The 27,688-nt window shown below is 38.4% G+C and overlaps 1 protein-coding gene across 1 annotated transcript in view; it reads left to right on the forward strand.

The window, feature by feature from the left end:
- Positions 1-27,688, forward strand: part of AP3B1 (adaptor related protein complex 3 subunit beta 1) — a 306,794-nt gene that overhangs the window by 21,942 nt on the left and 257,164 nt on the right. Inside the window, exon 2 of the mRNA XM_017895526.1 lies at positions 10,611-10,686. The gene's annotated coding sequence lies outside the window, so the exon portion shown is untranslated. The remainder of the gene's footprint in view (positions 1-10,610; positions 10,687-27,688) is intronic.

A 27,688-nucleotide genomic window follows, 5' to 3' on the forward strand; every position in this document is an offset into this window, starting at 1 on the left:
CAGGCGGAAAGTTGCTTTTCACTGTTTAAAAGCACTGTAAACCAAAAACGCCACTTCATATAGAAGATTAAGATTGGGGGGGGGTCTCAGAAGCAATAAAAGGAAACATTGACAAATATATTACTGAAGAGTCACATTCTAGAAGACATTCCTAATCTCCTGAGCAAAGGTAAAACATACTTCCTGCTGCCTACCAAGAGACCAAGTAGCTGAGGGCATTGATAAAGGTCACAGCAAATATGAAGATGTCCTGTGATGTATGTATGACATCATGGCTTTTAATCTGCATGTGAATGATATGAAGTCATGGAAGATATACACTTGGCTTTTAACTTTTATTGGGATCATGGATCCTTTTGAGACTTTACAGTGAAAGAGTTTTTCTGTATCTTTCTAAGAAACAAGTTTAGTATATAGCCTGCTTTCATTTGTTTTTTCAACTAATGTTTATTGTGTATCTGTTATGGATTGGTAAGGAATGTAATCTGCTTCAGCCTACATTTAGAGGCCCTTCATAGATCTTCTTTTGGGTTCTTTATAGCCACGCTTGTTCTTGCCCTGTTATCTTGTATAATTTCTTTGGTTGTCTCCTTGTACTTTGAGACCTCAGATCACTTATCCATGGAGGTCTTTTGTGATCACCCAGTCTTACTTTATTGCATTCCTTATTTTAATTGTGTACTACTTACCTGATCTTTCTTTATGTTTTTCTTCCTCCCTGTTTTCTTCCTTCTCTGCCTCCCTCTCTCCCTCTTTCCTTCCCTCCCTTCTCCTTTTTTCCTGTCATTCCCCTTAAACTCCCTCCCACCAATTCCTTGTTTGTTAAAATTGAAGTCCTACAATATCAGGGACTCCAATACTTAGAGCAGCTTCTGGCATATAATAGGTGTTGGATAAATAAATGTGCTAGGCCCAGTGATAAGTGTTTTATGATTTTATTAAGTCTTCATGACAACCTATTTGAAATAGACATCAACTTTCAGTTTTGTTGATTTTTCTCTATTGTAGTTTTGTTTCATAGAGACTTTGTGATGTTAAAATAAGATATAAGCTTCAGAAAATAATACCAGGTAGCTAAGTAAGTTAATAATGTACTATAAATGCAAAACATGTTAGTCTCTTAATAAATTCTTCTTTTATCTTTATTATTTTGTTACTTGTACTTTGAGTTCAATTTACTGGTTTTTTTTCCTACCTTTCTGAGATAGAAACTTAGATCATTGATTTTTAATTTTTTTGATTTTGTATTGCAATTAGAAATATAAATTTGCTTCTTTTTTTTTTTTCTCAGGGACAGGGTTTTGCTCTGTCACTTGTGTTGAAGTGAAATGGTATGATCTTGGCTCACTGCTGCCTCAGCTTCCCAGACTCAAGTGGGCCTCCTACCTCAGCCTCCTGAGTAGCTGGCACTAAAGGCACATGCCACCATGCCTGACTAATTTTTTGATTTTTTTGTGTTAAAGGGTCTTGCTGTGTTGCCCAGGCTGGTCTTGAACTACTGGACTCAAGCAATCCTCCCACCTCAGCCTCTTGAGTAACTAGGACTATAGGTGTGTGCCACCAAGCCCAACTAATTTTTGGATTTTTTGGTGGAGGTAGTGTCTTGTTATGTTGCCTAGGCTGGTCTTGAACTGCTGAGCTCAAGCAATCCTCCTACCTTGGTCTCCCAAAATACTGGGATTACAGGCATGAGTCACCTCCCCCAGCCTAAATTTGCTTCTAAATATTGCTTTAGCTGCATCCCACAAGTTATGAAATTTTGGACTTTGTCAATTCACAAAGTATGTTGCAGGCTGGCATGATGACTGACACACTTGCAATCCCATCATTTTGGGAGGCTGAGGTGGGAGGATTGCTTGAGTTCAGAAGTTCAGGATCAGCCTGGACAACATAGGGAGACCCTATCTCTACAAAACATAAAAAAAATTAGCTAGGCAAGGTAGCACATCCCTGTAGTCCCAGCTACTTGGGAGGCTGAGGTGGAAGGATCTTGTGAGCTTAGGAGCTTGAGGCTGCAGTGAGCTGTGATCATACCACTCCACTCCAGCCTGGGCAGTAGAGTGAGACCCTGTCTCAAAAAATTACCAATATGTGAGCTCTTTTTAGTTTTTATTTTATTTTTTAATTATTGGTTTCTATTTAGATTCCGCATACTCTGATTCTTATACCTTTCAAATTTCCTGAAACCTTATCCAGCATATAGTCTGTTTTGGTAAATGTCCTATGTACAGTTGAAAAGAATGTTTATTCTGCAGTTGTTGGATATACTGTTCTATGCTTGTAAGTTTAAGTTGTTTAATTGTGTTGTTTGAATTTTGTACACCTTTATTGGATTTTTCGTCTGCTTGTTCTGCTAATTACTGAGAGGTGTGTTAAAAGTGCCAACCATGGCCAGGCACGGTGGCTCATGCCTGTTATCCCAGCACTTTGGGAGGCCGAGGCGGGTGGATCATGAGATCAGGAGATCGAGACCGTCTTGGCCAACATAGTGAAACCTGTCTCTACTTAAATACAAAAAATTAGCTGGGCATGGTGGCGCGTGCCTGTAATCCCAGCTACTTGGGAGGCTGAGGCAGGGGAATTGCTTGACCCAGGAGGCAGAGGTTGCAGTGGAGCTGAGATTGCGCCACTGCACTCCCAAATCTGTCTAAAAAAAAAAAAAAAAAAAAATTGCCAATCATAGATTTATGGTATGTGTGGTTTTGTCTTCCATTAGTCTATCAGCATTTGCTTATATATGGAAACTGCAAATTTAGTAATCCCATATAAATTGCATATAAATGTAAAATTATTTTCCTTTTGAAATGATATGCTTTGTCCAGGCAGCAGATTTTCAGCTTTTATTTGTTTGAAAACCACTTTATTTCACCTTTAGTGAAATAAAGGATATTTTTAATATCCTGGGTATAGAATTCTATGTGGGCATTCTTTTCTTTTACAGCCCTTTAAATATGTCATTCTGATATCTTTTGGCCTTTATAATGTCTGTTGAAATGTTATTCCTTTTAAGGTAGGGGCCAAAAAACCACCTGTCTGTTTATGTACATAAAGTTTTATTGGAACACAACCATGTCCATTTGTTTATGTATTATCTATAGATGCTTTCATTGTACAATAGCAGAGTTGAGTAGTTACATCAGAGATGGTATGGCTGGTAAAACTTAAAATATTTACTGTCTGGCCCTTTACGTTTGTTGACTCCTGTCTCAAGGTAATTTTCTGGATGCTTAAAAAAAAAAAAAAGAAAAAAGAGATAGGGTCTCACCCAGGCTGAGTGCAGTGGTGTAATCATAGCTCACTGCAGCCTTGAACTCCTGGGCTCAAACAATCCTCCTGCCTCAGCCTTCTGAGTAGCTAGGACTATAGGTGCACACCATCATGCCCAGCTAATTTTTTAAAAAATATATTTTTTGTAGAGACTGGGTCTCACTATGTTGTGCCCAGGCTGGTCTCGAACTCCTGGCCTTAAGCAATCCTCTTGCCTTGGCCTCCCAAAGTGCTCGATTATAGGCATGATCCACCTTGCTCACCCTCTGGATGCTTTTAAGATTTTTCTCATTGTTTCTTGTTTTCAGCAGTTTGACTATGCTGTACCTGGTGTAGTTTTATGTTTGTCCTTTTTTTCTAAGATTTTTAAATATGTGGGTTTATGTCTTTCATAGGTTCAGAACAATTCTTAACCATTATCTCTTGAAATACTGCTTTTGTTTCATACTCTCTCTTTTCTCTTTGGGACTCTAATTAGAGGTATGTTAGAAATTTTAACTTTATCTCATATGTCTCTGATGCTCTGTTCTGTTTTTTCCATTCTTTTATTTCTCTGTGCTTCAATTTGTATATTTTCTCTTGACCTGTCTTGAAGTTCAATAATCCTTTTTTTCTCCTATTTCCAGTCTGCCATTATACCTATCTAATGAGTTCTTAATTTCAGATACTGTATTTTCCAGTTCTGAATGTCCATTTGATTGTTTTGTATGGATTCTACTTCTTGTTGATTTCTGTATTGTTTCATCTGTTTTGTCCGTCTTTTCTACGTTTTCCTGACCATATTAGTTGTGATTATTTTAAAATCCCTGTGTGATAACTGGTATCTGAGTCACTCATGGATCGGCTCCTGTTTTTTTTTCTTCTTTTTTGGGTGGGGGTAATTTCTTCCTGTTTTTAGTATGTCTCATAAGTTTTGATCAGATGCTAAGTATTTAGGATAAAAATGATTGTTGAAGCTTTGGGTGATAGCTTCTTCCATATAGGGCTGGGTTCTTGTTTTTGTTTTTTTTTCCAGCCGAGCAAATAGAATGTAAGCAGATCATTCTGATCTTGTCAAAGCTCAGTTTTAGACTTGTTAAGGTCTTGTTTATGGAACTTCTTACACTCCTCTGGCATCTTCCTTAGCACTCTGTGTGGCCCTTCAGTAATCTTAATGGAAAGTCCAGGGCACTCACCAAAGCCTCTCTTCTGAGGACAGACTTGATTTCTAGCTTCTCTTCCCAATAGTGTGTGGTTGCTGAAATCTCTGCTTAGGTATTTCACCTCCCAGCTACTGTTTTTTGCTGTGTTTCCTGGAATCTTGTCTTAAGAATTGTAGCCAGCATTTTGCACACAGATTTTTGTGTACCTTGTCTGTGCTTCCCTCCTCTGTAATTTTGTCCTTCAAGTCTCAGTCACTCTGGCAGCCCTGGACTTCAACATTTGTCTTCTCAAGTTATTAAGACTGTGACTTTTCCTTGAGTTCTATTCTCCCACTTGGCAATTTGGGAAATGTACTGGGGGAAAAAGCTGGTGTGAACGAGGAGCTCTCTTTTTTTAAATTTTTTTCCCTTGAGAGAGACAGGGTCTTACTCTGTCACCCAGGCCGCAGAGCAGTGGCATCATCACGGTTCATTGCAGCCTCACCCTCTTGTGCTCAAGATTCTCCCACTGTGTCTTCTGAGCAGCTGGGATTACAGGCGCATGCCACCACACCTGGCTCCTTTTTGTATTTTTAGTAGAGATGGGATTTCACCATGTTGCCCAGGCTGGTCTCAAACTCCGGAGCTCAAGCTATCCACTAGCCTTGGCCTCCCAAACTGCTGGGATTATATTAATAGGTGTGAGCCACTTGTCCTGGCCTAGGAGCTCACTTTTTGTGCTTCTCTTCTTTCAAGGATCATGGCCCCTTAAGAGTACTTGTTTGTGTGTATATGTATATGCACACATATACACACATATATATGTATATGTGTTTCAGCTTTTATAGTTATTTTCTGTGTCAGGTTTAGTTTTTTATAAGCTACAGTGTCATGGACAGATATGGAAGTTCCTACAGTATATTCTGAATGTAGCAGCCAGAATGATCCTGTTAAATAATAGATCATGACTCTCCTCTGTTCAAAACCTGCAGTTCTTTATTTATTCAGAGTTAATACCAAAAACCTTTCGAGTTATTTGACCTGCTTGTATTCTTTCACCTGAGTGCTTATCCTCCTTGCCCCACTTTGCTCCCCATGATATCTGCATAACTCTCTTATTTGAAAATCTTTGTTCAGATGTCACTTTACTCAAACCATGCTATTAAAATTGCCTCTTTCTTTCCTTTCTGTATCCTCTTCCTCTGTTTTTTTCCCCGTATCACCTCATGACTTAAAAATGTCTTGTTTATTATGTTTCTTGTTTCTTTTACTTAATAGAATGAAATCCCTATGAGGGCAAGGGTTTTCCTATCATTTTGTTCATTGCTGTGTCGCAAATGCGAATGGAGAACCAGATGAGACTAGAGCTTCAGAAACTAAAGGAGGGAATTTCAAGATGGAAGAGTAGTGGTCATATGTATTAGATGTCAACAGAAAGAGCCAAACTTTGTAAAATAATTGAAGAGGTTTATTCTGAGCCAAATATGAGTAACCATGACCTCAAGAGATCCTGAGAACATGTGCCCAAGGTGGTTGGGTTACAGCTTGATTTTATGTGTTTTAAGGAGACATATGACATCAGTTAGTACATGTGAGGTGTACATTGGCTCATTTGGGAAAGGCGTGACAGCTTGAAGCAGGGGGCTTACAGGTTATAGGCGGATTTAAAGTTTGTCTGATTGGCAATTAGTTGAAAGAGTTAAGCTGTTATCGGAAAAACCTGGGATCAAGAGAAAGGTGTGGCTGGGTTAGGATAAAGGACTGTAGAGACCAAGGTTCTTATGAAGTCTCTTAGGTGGCTAACCTTAGAGACAATAGATGGCAAATGTTTCTTATTCAGATCTTTAAAAGGTGCTGGACTCTCAGTTAATCTCTTTAGAATTGTAGAGCCTGGAAGGGGAAACTGTGTTGATAGAGATTCTTTATGGATGCAGATTTTTTTCCACAAAAGGCTGCTTTGCAGGGCTGGTTCAAAAATATGGCAAAGAAGCATATTTTGGGGTAAAATATTTTGATTGCCTTCTTTATATGTCATGTGATGTTATGCTAGAGTCAGGTTGGAAAGTAAACCACATTATATGGGGTTAAATTAAAACCCATCTGATGAGAATTTATGGTTTGTAGGGCATGGCTCCTCATGCCTCTTAGGAATTTGGGCAAGAGAGAAAAATGGTCAGAGTTTAGTCCTCACAAGTACAAAGGAATAATCTGAAACTATTCATGAGATTTTACCTTGGATTTTTAAATTGAGGTTATTTGTTACCCTGTGTGACAGACATTTTAAATTAAGGGTAAATGAGATTACCAAGCGTTGAGGAAGTGTCTGTAGGCTTTTTTCTTTTTAATCTTGTGAACAGTATAGGAGGAATATTCATATTTATTTGGATAATTTATGATTCTGACTTTTAGAAAGTTTATTTTTCGTTTTTTGAGATGGAGTTTCACTCTTGTTGCCCAGGCTGGAGTGCAATGGCACCATCTCGGCTCACTGCAACCTCCACCTCCTGGGTTCAAGCAGTTCTCCTGCCTCAGCCTCCCAAATACCTGGGATTACAGGCATGTGCCACTATGCCTGGCTGATTTTGTATTTTTAGTAGAGATGGGGTTTCTCCATGTTAGTCAGGCTGGTCTCAAACTCCCAACCTCAGGTGATCCTCCCACCTCAGCCCCCCAAAGTGCTGGGATTACAGGCGTGAGCTACTGTGCCCCGCCTAGAAAGTTAATAGATGAGTGAGTAGGTAAAGACACTAGCAATGGAGTTTTTTGTTTCTATTCACTGTTGCATTTATTAAGTGGATGCTTTGTGCCAAAAGTTTTCCTGCTGTATTACCTCATGATTTAAAAATTTCTTACTTGTTATGTTTGCTGTTTCTTTTACTTAATAGAATGAAATCCCTGTGGGGCAAAGGTTTTCTGTCATTTTGTTCATTGCTGTGTCACAAATGCAAATGGAGAACCGGATGAGAATAGAGCTACAGAATCTAAAGGAGGAGGGAATTTCAAGATGGAAGAGTAGTGGTCATGTGTATCAGATGTCAACATAGCCAAAGTTCTGAGCACTCTCCAAGGGAAGCTTAGATCCTAAGTGAACTGAAAATGTTCCTAAGCCTTAATGTTTTGCCCAAAAACATTATGAGGGCCACTCCCTTTGGCTACATAGCACTGGGAAACGGTAAGTTCTGACTCTGTTTCCAATGTTTTTTTCTGCACATCCATTCAGATTTGCAGTGCACCACTTGGATAGTAGCATCTTTTACTGGAGTGGTTCTCTATGCCTAAAGAGGTGCCTGTGTTTTGGAATTTTTTGGCAGGACTCCATAAAGGTCCAACCTTTTATACATCCTTTTTTGGGCATGTATCTCTGATTGGAAATTGCTATTCCTTATCAGTTTTCCAGTCCATCATTCCTGGATGTAAGTTTTAGGTGTTGCTTTCTATGGTACACAAATTTTGTGTACCATAACTTTGAGGAAAAAGAAGGTAACTTTGTAGTGTGGGGCTCTCAAATGGTAAAGGTCCTTTCTTTTTTCTTTTTAAAATTTCCAGTCCAATATAGATGGATACTTCTGCAAAATACAATAAAAAATAAATTACTAGAAAAATAAAATGGGCCAGGCACGGTGGCTCATGCCTGTAATCATAGCACTTTGGGAGGCTGAGGTTGGCAGATCACCTGAGGTCAGGAGTTCGAGATCAACCTGGCCAACATGATGAAACCCCATCTCTACTTAAAATACACAGTTAGCTGGATGTGATGATGCACACCTGTAATCCCAGCTACTCAGGAGGCTGAGGTAGGAGAATCACTTGAATCCAGGAGGCAGAGGTTGCGTGAGCCAAGATCATACTACTGTACTCCAGCCTGGGCGACAGAGTGAGACTGTCTCAAAACAAAAAACAAACAAACAAAAACATAATAAAATTAAAGAAAAATAAAAAGGCACACAAAATAAAATACAAGCCCCCCCACTTTTTAAATTAGATTCAATAAACATAAAATTGCATTGTCAAATTGTTCCATCACGTTTCTCAATGTGCTTATTCTGAATTTTGGTACCTATCTCCTCATGGTTTAGTAATACAAATTTGTGAATTGGTAATGATTCTTGGACCATACTTTCTCAGATCATACTTTGAGTACCACTGATATAGTGTACAGTACTACATAGTCTTAATTTTCCCCTTGATTTATGTTGTCTTTAGAAAGAGTAGAAGGTTTTAATGAGTTATGGATTATAGATTTATTAAAAAGAGAGGTAATTTACACTATGTAAAAGCCCTAACACTTCCCTAGTTCTTATATATAACTGGTAAACTTTATTTTTCAGTTATAGTTACTAGTTCATTCTGGGGCTAAAATAAGAATGACTTTCCTGGTAATAGTAAGATTTGCCTTAACCCTTCAGTTATATATTCTCTGTCCTTTGAAACTTAAAACTGGCCTATTTTGAACATGAAAGGAAAAGTTATACCATTTAACACCACAAGATGTCACTTATGTAAAAATAAAGTTGGTATCCTAATACTCAAAGCTAGAAAGCCACAGGTATCTAGGTAAGTGAAGACACAGGTAAATTAAAAATGTATATATTTGAAACAACTATTGGTTTTCAGCAAAGAGTTGAGGAAAATATTGCTAATTCAGCATTATTTTGACTCAAATATTGACATTTAGCAAAACAATTGGTATCTAAGATTTATGCAGTAATACGTGTTAACTGGTCATATTTGAATCTATGTAATGAAAAAGGTAGACCTAAAAGAACTTAATAAAAGTTAATATATTTTAAAGGTAAAGTAGGTGTTATGGTATTAACTCTTCTAAATCTTTACTGTTTTGGTGACAGGCAAAGAGGAATTTGGGAAGAAACGTGTAATTTATATCAGAATTTTAAATAGATCCTTACGACATATGTGAGAAGTTCAACATTACATCAGGTTGAAACAGTGCCTAGGATTTTTCTTGTCTCTTCTCTGAACCTCAGAGTTACTAGTTTCTCTGCCTGCGTTAATGCAGTATTTGTTGTTGAAGACTAGCTTTTCTGTTAAACATGAAGAGCAAAACCTTTAGCTTTAATACTGAGAGTCTGTTTTCTTGTTTTTAGTTCCAGAGAGCAGGTGCTTATTCTGGGCACTCTGGGAATTTGGACTTTAGATGAGCAAACCAAGTTTCCATTAGTTTACGAGTAAGACTGTGCCTGGAATTAGAGGTTGGGCCGTTGTAAAAATTGACACTTCATTCCTCTTCAGTGCTCACTTCTCTCTCCAGATAAAACTGGTAGAGGAGAATAATGGGACACTTTTGGGGAACAGAAAAGGGGAACAAGCAGGAGAAAATTATTTTCTTTGTTTTTTGTCATGTATGTGTGTGACCACATTTCCTTTCTATTTAGTTCCTATCTAATTCTTTTTTTTCTTACCTAACTTCAGTAAGATTTTTTTTTAAGGTTTCTTTTAGGGTTTAGGTTTTTCATTATAAAAGTATACATAGTCATTAAGTAAATAGGAAAATACAGCAAAAAGCAAAAGAACAAAATACAGTCACATATATGGTTAATTTCTCTCCCTTTTCTGTTACCTGTGAAATGTGAAAGAGCCTGAAAAGTTTTATGCAGGGATCCTAAATTCCTTAAGGTGAACATTTATAGTATGTTTAATAGTCGTATGTTCTCAGAGACAGTTTTTATATATTACTGCCTCTACTGTTTAAATATTTTCAAGCTGTATTTTTAATTAGGAAGAAGTAGGTGTTTTAATTATTTAATTGCATTTTGTCTTCACTAGTGGTCACCATTGCATTTAATTTTATCAGCTGTTTGGAAAGTAAGGCTCATTTTTTTTCATAATAAATTTCATTGCCTTTATTCCTTTTGAAAAAAATGTGCTTAACTTTTACTTATTTTTTTCTTGCAATGACAGTTTGTAACATTTAACGCTTGTATTAGTTTGCTAGGGCTGCCATAACAAAATGCCACAGACTGGGTGGCTTAATCAGCAGAAATTAATTTTCTCACAATTAGTGCCTGGGAGTACAAGATTAAGGTGTTGGCGGGTTTGGTTTCTGATGAGGCCTCTTTCCCTGGCCTGCAGATGGCGACCTTCTTGCTGCAGTTACTTACCGTTGCCCATGATATTATTTCTAATTCTTATGAAAATGATATATTTTAAGCTATCTATTATAAAAATCAAAGTATGGATTTTTTTCCTTCTCTTTTGTAATAGGAATGAAGATCTAAAGCAAATGTTAGAAAGCAACAAAGATTCTGCTAAATTGGATGCTATGAAGCGGATTGTTGGGGTAGGTAAAATACTCATTTACTTCAATTTTGGAAAAATGGACAAGCAGTGGTTATACTATATTAAATATATTAAACAATATGTTAAATACCAAGTCTAATATTCTATTTGCTGTTAATATTAACTTAGAATTTCCTGTCTAATTTCCTGTCTAAAAATGTTAAACACAAAGGGTACCATTATTAAAGTATCAAAAATCAAAGAAACTTAGGTTTTAATTTTATCTTTTCTTTGTTTTAATTTCCCTGTATCTAATTTCAAGGTATTTCTACTATGAGAATGAGGTAGTCATTTTGAAGACAAAATAAGATGATATACAAGCCTATTTTGACCTCCTACAAAGAGGGATACTAAAGAATGATTTTTTGTCCTTTCACAGCCTAAATGTTGTGAGCATACTTTCATCTGTTTTTCAGGTTCTCGTACTACCAATAGAAAAACTTTATTCATTTTAGAAGCCTAGAACTTCTAATAAATATTATTAAATATAAGAGCATTCACCAGTGTTCAGCTGTAAGGCAAAACATAAACAATTGATTAATAAGTTATGAGGATTCTGTTGCCAGAGAACTAAAGATATAATATAGTTCCTTAAATATTTTTTATTTTTTAATTTTAATTTTTTATTTTTCCAGGGTTCTAGTTGTATATACCATCTTTAGTAAAATAGTTTTGCAATTTGTGTTGCACTCTCTATATCTCATTTGTTTTTCCACATTCACAGAGAAACCTGCTTAATTCCAGTGAACTATCTGATGCTAAGGAGTTTTGCTTTTGTTTCAGTGGAATCAAATTCATAAAACCGATTTTTTTTATTAATACTATTTATCACCACCATTGCTGATCTTATTTTCCACTTAATTTTATATAATAAGGTCAAAATTGAATACATTTGCATAATTGCATAAATAAACTACTGTAATAAGGCGATGACACAACTAAAACAATACTGTTTTCCAGCAGGCAGTGCCATCATATGAGAGCTTCAGATCTCTCTTCCTTTCTTGATATATTAAAGTGCAAATTACATTTAAGAAAGATGGTTAACAGGTATCAGCATGCTCTGTTAAAAAGTGAGGTGGTATGAAAATGAAATATATTAAAGTCAAGAACTAATTGTATCTGTAGGACATCTATAAGTGACTTGATCCGTGCTTTCATGTTTATGTCATTTGGCAGTGTAGGGGCAATTTTGAGGCTTCCATTGTAAATTTTTGATTTGTTAATGTTAAGCTTTATACATAAGAGGATTTATGGGCAGGCAGTTCTTGCTTTGCATGGCTTTTGTACACATGAATTTCAATTACTACAGTTTAGTTAAGTAACACCAATCCCCTAACAATATGGTTCAAATTTCATTTACCATGGTATATTAATTGTGTACTTGGATAATGTACAAACTTGACTGCTAGCTCTTCATTCTACAAATAACTATGTAAATTATAAACATGTATCATGATCCATGACCAATCATGTCACTTCTTTCAAAATCTGTCAGCGATTGGTCACTGTGCATCTGTTACTCAGTTTATGCACAGACAACAAAGCATGTAGTTGTGTTGCCTCTTTGTCTCCCAGCAAGAAACACGTGACATTTTACAGAAATGAATAATTGAAACAGGCATTTGCCCAACAAACTGAAAGTACAGCAAAGAAATGAAAAGTGATAACATGTAATGAAAATCAGGTAGAATATAAATGAAGTTATACAGAAATAGCTGGCTGTGGAACTATTGACATTACAAGTTTTTAAGAGACTCTGAATTTATAGCTGGAGGAGCTTGGTAAAGGTGAGATTTTCAACCAGCATAAATGATGAAAGTGATTTTGTTGAAGAGAATGAAGCTGTCTCAGAGGAAGTGATGCCGGCAGAAGACCTCACATTCATTAAAGGAACTCTAGGAGATAGTTGAGAACATTGAAAATGCAAAGGATAAAATGTTGGAAGCTCATCCAGACTTAGAAAGGAGCATGATAATTTACTGAGGAATACAAAAGATACTTCCTCAGTATCATGAATTAAACACTGATGAGAGAACAAACTCTGTTCAAACTACGCTTGATAAGCGTTTTTTCTTTTTTTTTTTTTTTTTTAGAGATAGGGTCTTTCTCTATTGTCCAGGCTGGAGTACAGTGGTACAGTCATAACTCACTGCAACCTTGAACTCCTGAGCTCAAGCGTTCCTCCCACCTCAGCCTTCTGAGTAGCAGGGACTACAGATGTGTACCACTATGCCCAGCTAATTTTTTATTTTTTATTTTTTATAGAGACAGGGTCTTGCTATATTGTCCAGGCTGGTGTAGAACTTTTGGTTTTATGTGATCTTCCCACCTCAACCTTTCAAAGTGCTGGAATTACAGATGTGAGCCAGTGTGCCTGGCCAGGTTAATTTTCAATTTTTCTAATGTTTTAAGTTATAGTATACTAAATATTGATTTTTGTGTTTTCACTTTCCTATAAATTTATAACTGACAGTAAAAGAGTTAATGTTTTGACAGAAATTTTAAATAGTATCCAGGGATTTGGTGAAATAAATTACCTTAATGGGATGTAAGAACCATAGTTTAAAGAAATAAATAGGGGCAGTCCCTGCTTTTCTTGGTAGTGCAGGTCTATGCCCTGCAGGAATGCAAGCTGAAACCATGGAAAGAAATCTTTTTTTTTTTTTGAGAGGGAGTGTCATTCTGTCACCCTGGCTGGAGTGCAGTGGCATGATCTCGGCTCACTGCAACCTCCTGCAACCTCTGCCTCCCAGGTTCACGCCATTCTCCTGCCTCAGCCTCCCGAGTAGCTGGTACTTACAGGCACCCGCCACCACGCCCGGCTAATTTTTTGTATTTTTTAGTAGAGACGGGGTTTCACCATGTTAGCCAGGATGGTCTCGATCTCCTGACCTCATGATCCTCCCGCCTTGGCCTCCCAAAGTGCTGGGATTACAAGCGTGAGCCACCGTGCCCCACCGGAAAGACATCTTAATAAGCCAATTGGAAAAGTTACAGTTGATCTATGATGTTTAAAATTTTTGTCAAAATAAGAAAATTAGCGGGGTATGGTGGTACATTGTTTTGAGTTAATGACTGTAATAAATAGTTTGGTATAAATCTTTCCAGACTGTTTATCCCTTGTTCTTTCCCTTTCTTCCTTCAATAACAATGCTTTGGTTCTATGTATGCTTTAGAGAATTCAACTTGGGGCTGTTGCTTGCATCTTTTTAAAAATTATTGGGTTGGAAATTGTTTAAAAGACTAAGATTTTTCTGCAGTGTTGGTGTGCATCAGGATGAATTCCTGGTTATCGGGCCTGAGGTTTTACTAGTGATGTGACACCTATAGAACTTTAGTGGGTTTTCTATCAGTTTTGCTCCAGTGTAGTCTCTGGGATACAAAATAAGGGTTAGTTAACTTTCTGTATCTCCATTTATTCTTGGCTGTTGATTCTTAAGAGTTACAGTTGGCAAGCCTGTAATCCCAGCACTTTGGGAGGCCGAGACGGGCAGATCACGAGGTCAGGAGATCGAGACCATCCTGGCTAACACGGTGAAACCCCGTCTCTACTAAAAAATACAAAAAAACTAGCCGGGCGAGGTGGCGGGCGCCTGTAGTCCCAGCTACTCGGGAGGCTGAGACAGGAGAATGGCGGGAACCCAGGAGGTGGAGCTTGCAGTGAGCTGAGATCCGGCCACTGCACTCCAGCCTGGGCGACAGAGCGAGACTCTGTCTCAAAAAAAAAAAAAGAGTTACAGTTGGGTCTGAAACCCTTTGAAACCTTTTCTCTCTGTTTTTGTTATCTGTGAATTAACTGGCAATTTTCTATAAATTCAATATTCTGAACTTTTATCTCATCTTTATTGCTTTGAAGAATGACCAGTGAAAATTAAAATTAAACATAATTTCATCCTTTTCAAAAAACTAGATTTAAAATTATGTGAATTTTTGGATCTAGATTATTATTCAATACAGTCATGCCTCACTTAGAGTCATGCATCGCTTAATGACAGGGATGCTTTCTGAGAAATGCATCCTTAGGCAGTTTGTTGTGTGAACATCATAGAGTATACTTACACAAACCTGGTATACTTACACAAGCTTACTACACACTTAGGCTATATGACATAGTCTATTCTTCCTAGGCTGTAAATCTGTACAGCATGTACACATATCTGTACAGATTGTACACATATACAATCTTATAATAAGATTATATATGTGGCCCCTCCTTGACCAAAACATGTGGCACATGACTGTAATTTAAAAATAACACAAAATTCAATCAGTGTAACATACCACATTAACAGAAGGAGAGGGGAAAATCCCTCACAATCATCTCAATTTATGCAGAGAAATATGTGACAAAATTTAATACACTTTGATGATAAAAGTACTCAACAAACTAGGAATAGGAGGAAACTACCTCAGCCTATCTGTTAAGGAGCAGGTGTGGAAAACCCAAAACTAGCATCATACTCAGTAGTGAAAGACTGAAATCTTTTACTCCAAGATGAGAAACAAGGATGCTTGCTTTTACCACTTCTATGCAACACAGTATTGGAAATTTTAGCCAGAACAATCAGGCAAGAAAAAGAAATAAAAGGCATCCAAATGGAAAAGGAAGAAGTAAAATTATTTTTATTTGCATCATCTTATATGTAGAAAACCCTAAAGATTCCACAAAAAACTGTTACAACCAATACGCAAATTTACCCAAGTTGCAGGATAGAAAAGCAATGCACCAAAATCACTTGCATTTCTATACATTAACAATGAACAATTTGAAAAGAAAATTAAACAAATATTCATTTATAATAGCCTCAAAAGGAATAAAATATTCAAGAATAAGCTTAACCAAGGAGATGAAAGACTTGTACACTGAAACATTACTGCGAAAAATTAAAGAAGACAGAAATAAATGGAAAGACATCTATGTTTCTGGGTTGGAAGACTAATATTGTTAAGATGTCAAAATGATCTGTATATTCAATGGAATTCCTATCAAAATTCCAATGATGTGTTTGGCAAAAATAGAAAAAACTTCATCCTAAAATTTATATAGAATCCCATGAGTCCCCAAATAGCCAAAACAACCTTGAAAAGGAGCAAAATTGACTGGGCACAGTGGCTCATGTATGTAATCCCAGCACTTTGGGAAGCCAAGGCAGGAGGATCCTTTGAGCCCAGGAGTTTTAGACCAGCGTAGACAACATGGCAAGACCTTGTCTCTACAAAACTAATAATAAGAAAAAATTACCGCCTGTGCCTGTGGTCCCAGCTGTTTGGGAGGCTGAGGTTGTGGTATTGCTTGGAGTGAGCTGTGTTCATGCCACTGCACTCCAGCCTGGGCAACAGAGCGAGACCCCATCTCAAAACCCTGTCTCAAAAAAAGAAAAACAAAACAAAACAAAACAAAATTGAATGTCTCATACTTCCTGATTTCAAAACCTACAGCAAAGCATAGTAATGAAGACATTGTGGTACTGGAATAAAGACAGACAACGTATAGTCCAATGGAACACAATAGGGAGCTCAGAAATCAACCCTGACATAATGGTCAAATGATTTTTGATAATGATACAAGATCAATCAATTGGGAAAGGACAGTCTTTTCAGCAAATAATGTTGGGGAAACTGGATTATCTATATGCAAGAAAATAGTGTTGAATTTCTTTCTATATCACACCATAGATAGAAATAAATAAAAATGGATCAAAGACCTAAATGTGAGAGCTAAAACTATAAAACTATTAGAAGGAAGCTTAGAGAAAAAGCTTCATGACATTGAATTTGGCAAAGGGTTCTTAGATACAACACTAAAACGTGAGCAGTAAAAAAAAAAAAAGTAGATTATTTGGATTTTATCAAAATTAAAACTTGTGCACATCATAGGACACTGTCAACAAAATGAAAAGGCAACCCATAGAATACAAGAAAATATTTGCAAATCATATATCTGATAAAGTTATGATATCCAGAATATATAAAGAACTCCCACAACTCAACCATTAAAAACTGACCAGATGGCTGGGTGTGGTGGCTCACGCCTGTAATCCCAGCACTTTGGGAGGCTGAGGTGGGCGAATTACTTGAGGTCAGGAGTTTGAGACAAGCCTGGCCAACACGGTGGTCTCTACTAAAAAGACAAATCCTGTCTCTACTAAAAATACAAAAATTAGGTGTGGTGGTGGGCGCCTGTAATCTCAGCTGCTCGGGAGGCTGAGACAGGAGAACTGCTTGAATCCAGGAGGCAGAGGTTGCAGTGATCCAAGATCGCGCCACTGCACTCCAGCCTGGGTGACAGAGTGAGACTGTGTCTCAAAAAAAAACAACCGGTACCTCACGCCTGTAATCCCAGCACTTTTGGGAGGCCAAGGTGGGCAGATCACGTGAGGTCAGGAGTTCGAGACCAGCCTGGCCAACATGGTGAAACCTCGTCTCTTTTAAAAATACAAAAATTAGCTGGGTATGGTGGCGGGCGCCTGTAATCCCAGCTACTTGAGAGACTGAGGCAGGAGAATTGCTTGAACTCGAAAGGCAGAGGTTGCAGTGAGCCGAGGTCGTGCCATTGCACTGCAGCCTGGGTGACAAGAACGAAACTCTGTCTCAGAAAGAAAAGAAAACAAAATAACAACAGCAACAACAACAACAAGAACCGACCAAATGGCCGGCCGGGCGCGGTGGCTCAAGCCTGTAATCCCAGCACTTTGGGAGGCCGAGGCGGGCGGATCACGAGGTCAGGAGATCGAGACCATCCTGGCTAACACGGTGAAACCCCGTCTCTACTAAAAAAATACAAAAAACTAGCCGGGCGAGGTGGCGGGCGCCTGTAGTCCCAGCTACTCGGGAGACTGAGGCAGGAGAATGGTGTAAACCCGGGAGGCGGAGTTTGCAGTGAGCTGAGATCTGGCCACTGCACTCCAGCCTGGGTGACAGAGCGAGACTCCTTCTCAAAAAAAAAAAAGAACCGACCAAATGAAAAAATGGGTAAAAGACTGGAATAGACATTTCTCCAGAGAAGGTATATAGATGGCTAATAATTACAGAGAAAGATGTGCAGCATCACTAATTATTAGGAAAATGGAAATCAAAACCATAGTGAGATCACTTTCCACCATTAGGATGATTATTATCAAGAAAACAAAATTGTAAGTGTTGGTGAGGGTAGAGAAATAAGGACGCTTATGCATTGCTAGTGGGAATGTAAAATGGTGCAGTTACTGTGGAAAACAGTATGGTGGTTCCTTAAAAAATTAAAAATGGAATTATCAGATAATTCACCATTCTCCTTTTGGGTATATACTGACAACAATTGAAAGGAGATACTTGAACAGATATTTCTACATCAGTGTTCATAGCAGCATTATTTGTAGTAGCCAATAGGTGGAAAAAACCCATGTGTTCATCAGTGGATGAATAAACGAAAAGTGGGACATCTGTGCAATGGAATGTTATTCAGCTTTAAGAAGGAATGGAATTCTGATGCATGCTACACCGTGGATGAACCTTAAGTCATTATGCTGAGTCAAATAAGACACAAAAAAATAATATTGTATGATTCCACTTTTATCAGGTACCTAGAATAATCAAACTCATAGAGACAAAAAGTGGAATGGTGGTTGCCAGCGGCTAGGGGGAAAGCGAGAAATTGGAAGCTTGTCTTTCAAAAATCATTTTGGACATTTATTTTAAATATTATGAACCCTATTAAAAACAGTTCTGTAGTCATGAGCTCTGTCTCACTCATTATGCTTTCACTTTTTTTTTTTAAACGTACATTCCTCCTCATTCTTGTTTTATTTTCTATTTTTTGTTTTTGAGATGGACTCTCGCTCTGTGGCCCAGGCTGGAGTGCAGTGGTGTGATCTGGACTCACTGCAACCTCCGCCTTCTGGGTTCAAACAATTCTTCTGCCTCAGCCTCCGAAGTAGCTGGATGACAGGCGTGTGTCACCACACCCAGCTAATTTTGTAATTTTAGTCAAGATGGAGTTTTACCGTGCTGATCTTGAACTCCTGACCTCCAGTGATCTGCCCTCCCAAAGTGATGGAATTATAGGCATGAGGCACCGTGCCCGGCCCCTCCTCATTCTTTAGATTTTGGTTTATTTTCAGGTGATGGGGCATTTCATTTAGGAAGAGAATGTAGATGGCATTCTTTCAAAGTCCTTGCCTGTCGGAACAGGTTTCCGGTTTTTTTCTATGTGAAAATAGATTACTTAAGAATAGTATTATTGGATTGCAGTGTTTTCTTTTCCTTAAAATTTTGTAGATTTTATTCTTGATTTCATCTGGCTTTAGCTGTACAGAGCAGAAATGTGATGCGATGACGGTGAGATTGCTTTTAAAAAAACATTTACTTTTATTTCTTTTAATTTTATTATTATTATTATTTTTTGTTTGTTGTTTTGAGATGGAGTCTCACTCTGTCGCCCAGGCTCGAGTGTAGTGGCGCGGTCTCAGCTCACTGTAACCTCTGCCTCCTGGGTTCAAGTGATTTTCTGCCTCAGCCTCCTTAGTAGCTGGGATTACGGGCACCCACCACCACACACAGATAATTTATTTGTATTTTAGTAGAGATGGGGTTTTACCATGTTGGCCAGGTTGGTCTCCAACTCCTAGCCTCAAGTAATCCGCCCGCCTTGGCCTCCCAAACTGCTGGGATTACAGGCGTGAGTCACTGCACCCAGCCATATATATATACATATATATTTAATTTTGTGGGCACATAGTAGGTATATGTATTTTGGGGTACATGAGATGTTTTAATACAGGTGTGCATGTGAAATAAGCACATGATAGGGAATGGGATATCTAGCTCCTTATGCATTTATCCTTCTGAGTTACAAACAATTCATTTACACTGTAAGTTATTTAAAATGTACAATTACATTATTATTGATTGTAATCACCCTGTTGTGCTGTCAAATAGAAGGCCTTATTCATTAATTCTGTTATGTTTGTACCCAGTAACTACTCCACCTTCCCTGTATCCCCACTTACTTTCTCAGCCTCTGGTAACCATCCTTCTACTCTCTATGTCCCTAAGTTCAACGTTTTGATTTTAGATCCCACAAATCTAAAAATTGTGATGACATGTTTGCCTTTTTTTTTTTTTTTTTGAGATGGAGTCTCGCTCTGTTGCCCAGGCTGGAGTGTAGTGGCACGATCTCTGCTCATTGCAGGCTCTGCCTCCCGGGTTCATGCCATTCTCCTGCCTCAGCCTCCCAAGTAGCTGGGACTACAGGCGCCTGCCACCACGCCTGGCTAACTTTTGTATTTTAGTAGAGACGGGATTTCACCGTTTTAGCCAGGATGGTCTCGATCTCCTGACCTCATGATCTGCCTGCCTTGGCCTCCCGAAGTGCTGAGATTACAGGCTTGAGCCTCTATGCCCAGCCAGGTGTTTGTCTTTCTATGCCTGGTTTATTTCACTTAACAAGATCTTCGGTTCTACCCATGTTGTTGCAAATGAGTGGATCACATTCTTTTTTATGACTGAATAGTACTCCATTGTGTATTTGCCCCACATTTTCTTTATCCATTAGTCTGTTGGTAGAGACTTAGGTTGCTTCCAAGTCTTAGCTATTGTAAACAGTGCTGCAGTGAACATAGGAGTGCAGATGTCTCTTTGCTATACTGATTTTCTTTCTTTTGGGTTGTACCCAGCAGTGGGATTGCTGGGTCATATGGTAGCTCAATTTCTAGTTTCTTTTTGAGGAACCTCTAAACTGTTTTCCATAGTGGTTGTACTAATTTATATTCCTACCAACAGTGTACAGGGGTTCCTTTTTCTCCACATCCTCAGCAGCATTTGTTGTTGCCTGTCTTTTGGATATAAGCCATTTTAACTGGGGTGAGATGATAACTCATTATAGATGATAACTCATTATAGTTTAGATTTGCATTTCTTTGATGATCAGTGATGTTCAGCATCTTTTCATATGCCTGTTTGCCAATTGCATGTCTTCTTTTGAGTAGCATCTTTTCAGATCTTTTGCTCCCTTTTTATCATTTGATCAAATCTTACCTGTTTTCAGATTATTAGACTTTTTCCTATAGAATTGTTTGAGCTCCTTATATATTCTGGTTTTAAATCTCTTGTGAGATGGATAGTTTGCAAATATTTTCTCCCATTGTATGAGTTGTCTCTTCACTTTGTTGATTGTGTCCTTTGCTGTGCAGAAGATTTTTAACTTGATGTGATCCGATTTGTCCGTTTGTGCTTTGGTTGCCTGTGCTTGTGGGGTATTACTCAAGAAATCTTTGCCCAGACCAATGTCCTGGAGATTTTCCCCAATGTTTTCTTGTAGTAGATTCATAGTTTGAGGTCTTAGATTTAAGTCTTTAATACATTTTGATTTTATATTTGTATATCGTGAGAGATAGGATCTAATTTTGTTTTTCTGCATATGGATATCCAGTTTTCCTAGCACCATTTATTAAAGAGACTGTCTTTTCCTCTGTGTATGTTCTTGGCACCTTTTTCAGTTCTCTGTAGGTGTGTGGATTTGTTTCTGGGTTCTCTGTTCTGTTCCATTCGTCTGTGTGTCTGTTGTTTTTTTTTTCGCCAGTACTTGCTGTTTGGTTACTATAGCTTTGTAGTGTAGTTTGAAGTCAGGTGATGTAATTCTTCCAGTTTTGTTCCTTTTGCTTAGTATAACTGTGGCTATTCTGGGTCTTTTGTGGTTCCATATAAATTTAAGATTTCTTTTTCTGTTTCTCTGAAGAATGTCGTTGGTATTTTGATAGGCATTACATTGAATCTGTAGATTGTTTTGGGTAGCAGGGACATTTTAACAATATTGAGTCTTCCAAGCCATGAACATAGACTATTTTTCCATTTTTTGATGTCCTTTTCAGTTTCTTTCTTCAGTGTTTTATAGTTTTCACTATAGAGATAGTTCATTTCTTTGGTTAATTCCTGGGTATGTAATTTTGTGTGTGGCTATTGTAAATGGGATTACTTTTAAAATTTCTATTTCTCCTTGTTCACTGTTGGCATATGGAAATGCTCCTGATTTTGGTATGTTGATTTTGTATCCTGCAACTTTACTGAATTTGTTTATCAGTTCTAATAGTTTTGTGGTAGAGTCTTTAGGTTTTTCCCAATATAAGATTGTATCATATGCAAACAAGGATAATTTAATTTCTTCCTTTCCAATTGGAGACCCTTTATATCTTTCTCTTTTCTGATTGCTCTAGCTAGGACTTCCAGTGGTATGTTGAATAACAGTGATGACAGTGGGCAACCTTGTCATGTTCCAGAGCTTATAGGAAAGACTTTCAGTGTTTTCCCATTCAGTATGATACTAGCTGTGGGTTTGTCATATATGGCTTTTATTATGTTGAAGTATATTCCTTCTATTCCCAGTTTTTTGAGGGTGTTTATCATAAAAAGATGTTGAATTTTATCAAATGGTTCTTCAGCATCAATTGAAATGATCATATCGTTTTTATTGCTCATTTTGTTGATAGGATGTATCACATTGATTGATTTGTGTATGTTGAACCATCCTTGGCATCCCAGGGATAAATCCCATTTGGTCATGATGAGTGATCTGTCTGATGTATTGTTGAATTCAGTTTTCTAGCATTTTGTTGAGGATTTTTGCATCAATATTCATTAGAGATATTGGTATGTCATTTTCTTTTTCCTTGATGTATCTTTCTCTGGTTTTGGTATCAAGGTAATACTGGCCTCGTAGAATGAGTTTGGAAGTATTCCCTCCTCTATTTTTCAGAACAGTTTGAGTAGGATTTATATTAATTCTTCTTTAAATGTTTGGTAGAATTTAACAGTTAAGCTATAGGGTCCTGGGCCTTTTTTTAGTGGGAGACTTTTTATTACAGGTTTGATCTCGTGATTTGATATCGGTCTGTTCAAGTTTTGGATTTCATCCCGATTCAGTCTTGGTAGTTTGTATGTATCTAGGAATTTGTCCATTTCTTCTAGGTTTTTCAGTTTACTGGCATATATAGTTGTTCATAGTAGCCACTGATGATCCTTTGAATTTCTGTTGCATCAGTTGTAATATCTCCTTTTTCATTTCTGATTTTATTTGGATTTTTCTCTTTTTTTTCTTAGTCTGGCTAATGGTTTGTCAATTTTGTTTAACTTTTCAAAAAAACGTTTTTGTTTCATTGATCTTTTGTATTTTTTCATTTCAGTTTCATTTATTTCTTCTCTGATCACTGTTATTTCTTTTCTTCTACTAATTTTGTGTTTGGTTCACTCTTGCTTTTCTAGTTCCTTAAGATGCATCGTTAGATTGTTCTTTTGAAGTTTTTCTTCTTTTTTGATGTAGGCACTTACAGCTATGAACTTCCCCTTAGATTTTCAATTTCTTTCTTAATTACTTCATTGACCCACTGGTCATTCAGGAGCATATTGTTTAATTTCCATGTATTTGTATAGTTTCCAAAATTCCTTTTGTTATTAGTTTCTAGTTATATTCTTTTTTTTTTTTCTGAGACGGAGTCTCCCTCTATCGCCCAGGCTGGAGTGCAGTGGCCGCATCTCAGCTCACTGCAAGCTCCGCCTCCCGGGTTCGCGCCGTTCTCCTGCCTCAGCCTCCCGAGTAGCTGGGACTACAGGCGCCCGCCAGGTCGCCCGGCTAATGTTTTTTGTATTTTTAGTAGAGACGGGGTTTCACCGTGTTAGCCAGGATGGTCTCAATCTCCTGACCTCGTGATCCGCCCGTCTCGGCTTCCCAAAGTGCTGGGATTACAGGCTTGAGCCTCTGCGCCCGGCCAGTTTCTAGTTATATTCTATTGTGATCAGAGAAGATGCATATTATTTCAATTTTTTGAATGCTTTAAGGCTTGTTTTGGGACCTAACATATGGTCCATCCTTGAGAAAGATTTATGTGTTGAGGAAAAGAATGTATATTTTGCAGCTCTTGGATAAAAAATGTTCTGTAAATATCTCTTAGATTCATTTTTGTCTATAGTGCAAATTAAGTCTGGTGTTTCTTGATTTTCTGTTTGGAAGATCTGTCTAATGCTGAAAGTGGGGTGTTGAAGTCTCTAACTGTTATTGCATTCGGGCCTGTCTCTCTCTTTAGCTCTAATCATATTCACTTTATATATCTGGGTGCTCCAGTGGAGGGTACCTATATATTTAAAATTGTTATATCCTCTTGCTGAATTGACTCCTTTATCATATAGTGACCTTCTTTGTCTCTTCTTATAGTTTTTGTCTTGAAGTCTGTTTTGTTTGGTATTAGTATAGCAACCCCTGCTCCTTTTTCATTTCCATTGGGATGGAATGTCATTTTCCATACCTTTGTTTTCAGCCGATACATGTTTTTATGGGTAAAGTGTGGTTTTTTTTTGTGGGCAACAAATCAGTGGGTTTTTTTTCATCCATTTGGCCACTCTGTGTTTTTCTGGTTGGAGAGTTTAGTCCATTTATGTTAAATTTTATTTGATAATTAAGGACTTAGTCCTGCTATTTTGTTATTTGTTTCCTATTTTATGGTTTTCTCTTCTTTCTTTCCTTCCTGTCTTCTTCTAGTGAAGGGATTTTCTCTGGTAGTATGATTTAGTTTTTTGTTTTTTACTTTTTCTTTATATCTTGTATGTTTTTTGGTTTGAGGTTACCAGAGGCTTGCAAATACTATCTTATAATCCATTATTTTAACCTGATAGTAATTTAACACTATTTGCATAAACAAACAAGCAAAAAGAAAACTCATACAAACTCTGTGCTTTAATTTCGTCTCCTCACTTTTTAACCTTTTGTTGTTTCTGTTTATATCTTATTGTACCATGTCCTGAAAACTTATAGTTACCATTTTTGATTGGTTCATCTTTTAGTTTTTGTACTCAGGATAAGAATAGTTTATACATCACAGTTACAGTTTTATAATATTCTTTGTTTTTCTTTGTACTTACTATTACCAGTAAGTTTTGTACCTTCAGGTGATTATTGCTCATTAATGTCATTTTCTTTCTGATTGAAGTATTCCCTTTAGCATTTCTTGTAGGATAGGCCTGGCATTGATGAAATCCCTCAGCTTTTGTTTGGGAAAGTTTATTTCTTCTTCATGTTTGAAGCATATTTTCACTGGATATACTATTCTTAGGTGAAAGTTATTTTTCTTCAGCACTTTTAAATATGTTAGGAAACCTTACATGTTTCCACTGAAAAGTCTGCTGCTACACATATTGGAGCTCCTTTGTATGTTATTTGTTCTTTTTCTCTTGCTGCTTTTAGGATCCTTTCTTTATCCTTGACCTTTGGGAGTCTGATTATTAAATGTCCTGAGGTAGGCTTCTTCAAATTAAATCTGCTGGATGTTCTATAACCTTCTTGTACTTGAATGTTGATATATTTCTCTAGGTTTGGAAAGTTCTCTGATATTATCCCTTTGAATAAACTTTCTACCCCCATCGATTTCTTTACCTTCTCTTTAATGCCAACAACTCTTAGATTTGCCCTTTTGAGGCTGCTTTCTAGATCTTGTAGGCATGCTTCATTCTTTTTTGTTCTTTTTTCTTTTGTCTCCTCTGATTGTGGATTTTCAAAGAGCCTGTCTTCAAGCTCATGAATTCTTTCTTCTGCTTATCAATTCTGCTGGTAAGAGACTCTGATGCATTCTTCAGTATATCAACTGCATTTTTCAACTCTAGAATTTCTGATTGATTCTTTTTAACTGTTTCAATCTCTTTGTTAAATTTATCTGATAGAATTCTTAATTCCTTCTCTATGTTATCTTGAATTTCTTTGAGTCTTCTCAAGACAGCTATTTTGAATTCTCTATCTGAAAGGTCACATATTTCTCTTTTTCCAGAATTGCTCTCTGGTGCCTTATTTAGTTTGATTGGTGAGGTCGTATTTTCCTGGATGGTCTTGATGTTTATAGATGTTCATCAGTTTTTGGGCATTGGAGAGTTAGGTATTTATTGTAGTCATCACAGCCTGGGCCTGTTTATGCTTACCTTTCTTGGGAAGGCTTTCTAGTATTCACAGGGACTTGGGCCCCAAGCCCAATAATGCTGTGGTTTTTGTAGCCTCATAGAGGTTGATGCTAGTAGATGTTCTTTGGTGTCTGGACATTGAAGAGTTAGCTATTTATTGTAGTCTTCACCCCCCTTGGCATATTTTGAGCCATCCTTCTTGGGAAATCTTTCCAGATGTTTGAAAGAACATGGGTGTTATAATCTAAGCTGTATTTGCTTTAGGGGGCACCCCAAGCCCAGTAACACTGTGGTTCTTGCAGACTCATAGAGGTGCTGCCTTGATGGTCTTGGAACAGATCTAGGATAATTTTCTGGGTTACCAGGCAGAGACTCTTGTTCTCTTTCCTTACTTTCTTCCAAACATACAGAGCCTCTCCTCTGTTTTGAGCTGGATAAAGCTGAGGATGGTGACACAAGCACCCCTGTGGCCACCAGTACTATATGCTGGGTCAGACCTGAAGCCAGCACAGCACTGGGTCTTGCATAAGGCCTGCTGTAACTGCTTCTTGGCTATTACCATGTTTGCTCAAGGCCCTGGGGCTCCACAGTCAGCAGGTAGCAAAGCCAAATAGGCCTGTGTCCTTCCCTTAAGGGTGGCGAGGTCCCCCAGGCCCCGGATGGGTCAAGAGGTTCTGTCTGGGAGCCCTGGGAGTCAGGGACTAGAGTCGGAAACCTTGGAAGTCTACCTAGTGTTCTGTTGTATTGTAGCCGAGCTGGCATTCAAACTACAAGGTGCAATCCTTCCCACTCTTCCCTCCCATTTCCAAAGGCAGAGGAGCCTCAACCTGTAGCCACCACCACCCCAGGCCACAAAGAGTACTGCCAGAGTACCCCCATAGTCCCTTAAGGCCCAAGGTCTCTTAAGTCAGCATTCACAAAAAGCTATCGGGGTACCCTGGCAGTACTTTTCATGAATGCTGCTTGGCCTGGGACTCACCCTTCAGGGCAGTGGGCTCCCCTCTGGCTCAGGACATGTCTAGAAATGCTGTCTAAGAGCCAAGTTCTAGAATTGAGGACGCTAAGAACCCACTTGGTACTCTACCTTGCTGTGGCTATACTGGTACGTAGGGTGCAAGACAAAGCCCCCTTTACTTTCCCCTCTGCTGTTCTCCAGCAGGAGTTTTGCCCCATATCCACCACGGCTGGGAATGTGCTGAGTCTCACCTGAAGCCAACAAGTCTCAGTGGTTCACCCAAGGCCCTCAATGTAGTACCTGGGTATTGCTGCTGGTTATTCAGGGCCCAAGAGCTCTTCAGTTAGCAGATGATAAATGCTGCCACGCCTCGGCCCTTTCCTTCAGGGCAGCAAGTTCCCTTCTGGACCAGGGTGTGTCTAGGAATGTTGTCTGGGAGTAGTTAGGTCCTGGAATGGGGGCCTCATGGCTCTGACTGGTGCCCTATCCTGCTGTGGCTGAGCTGGTATCCAAGATGCAAGACAAAATCCTCCCCACTCTTCCCTCTCCTCTTCTTAAGTGGAAGGGAGAGGTCTCTTTTGGAGCCACCAGCTGTGCAACCTGGGGTTAGGAGAGAGGTAATGTCAGCACTCCCTTGGCTGCCCCAGGTGTTGTCTCAGTATGTTGCATGCTCCCTCAGTCCGCTGTCACTAGGCCTAATTCAGCCGTAGGACTTGCCAAAGAGTTGCAGTCCTTATGGCCTAGACTGTCTTTCAGGTTTACTTGGAGACACACAGTGCTGTAGCCCTCGGTGGCGAGGTCTTCCAGAGACTCAAGTTCAGACCTCTGGGATTTCTTTCTGGCTAGGGCTGGTTTAAATGCTCCGCCTGTGGGTGGGCATCAGCTGAGTTTGGTCTGGTTTTCCTTTCTGCTTTAACAGGACAGCACAGAGTTCAATGCCTCACAATTGCAGTATTCTCCCTTCCCCAGTGCCCAGAGATACCCTCCATACCATGCACTGCTGCTGGAAGAGGAGCCTCACCACTCTGAGGAAAAGGGTGGCGTTGGTGATTCAGGACTGTTTCTTTTAATCTCTTCTCTGCCTCTTTCAGTGATATGAAGTTCAGACCAAGTCCTATGAGTGCTCACCTGATTT

Source organism: Rhinopithecus bieti, unplaced genomic scaffold (genome assembly GCF_001698545.2).
Source record: "Rhinopithecus bieti isolate Rb0 unplaced genomic scaffold, ASM169854v2 scaffold_26302, whole genome shotgun sequence".
NCBI lineage: Eukaryota > Metazoa > Chordata > Mammalia > Primates > Cercopithecidae > Rhinopithecus > Rhinopithecus bieti.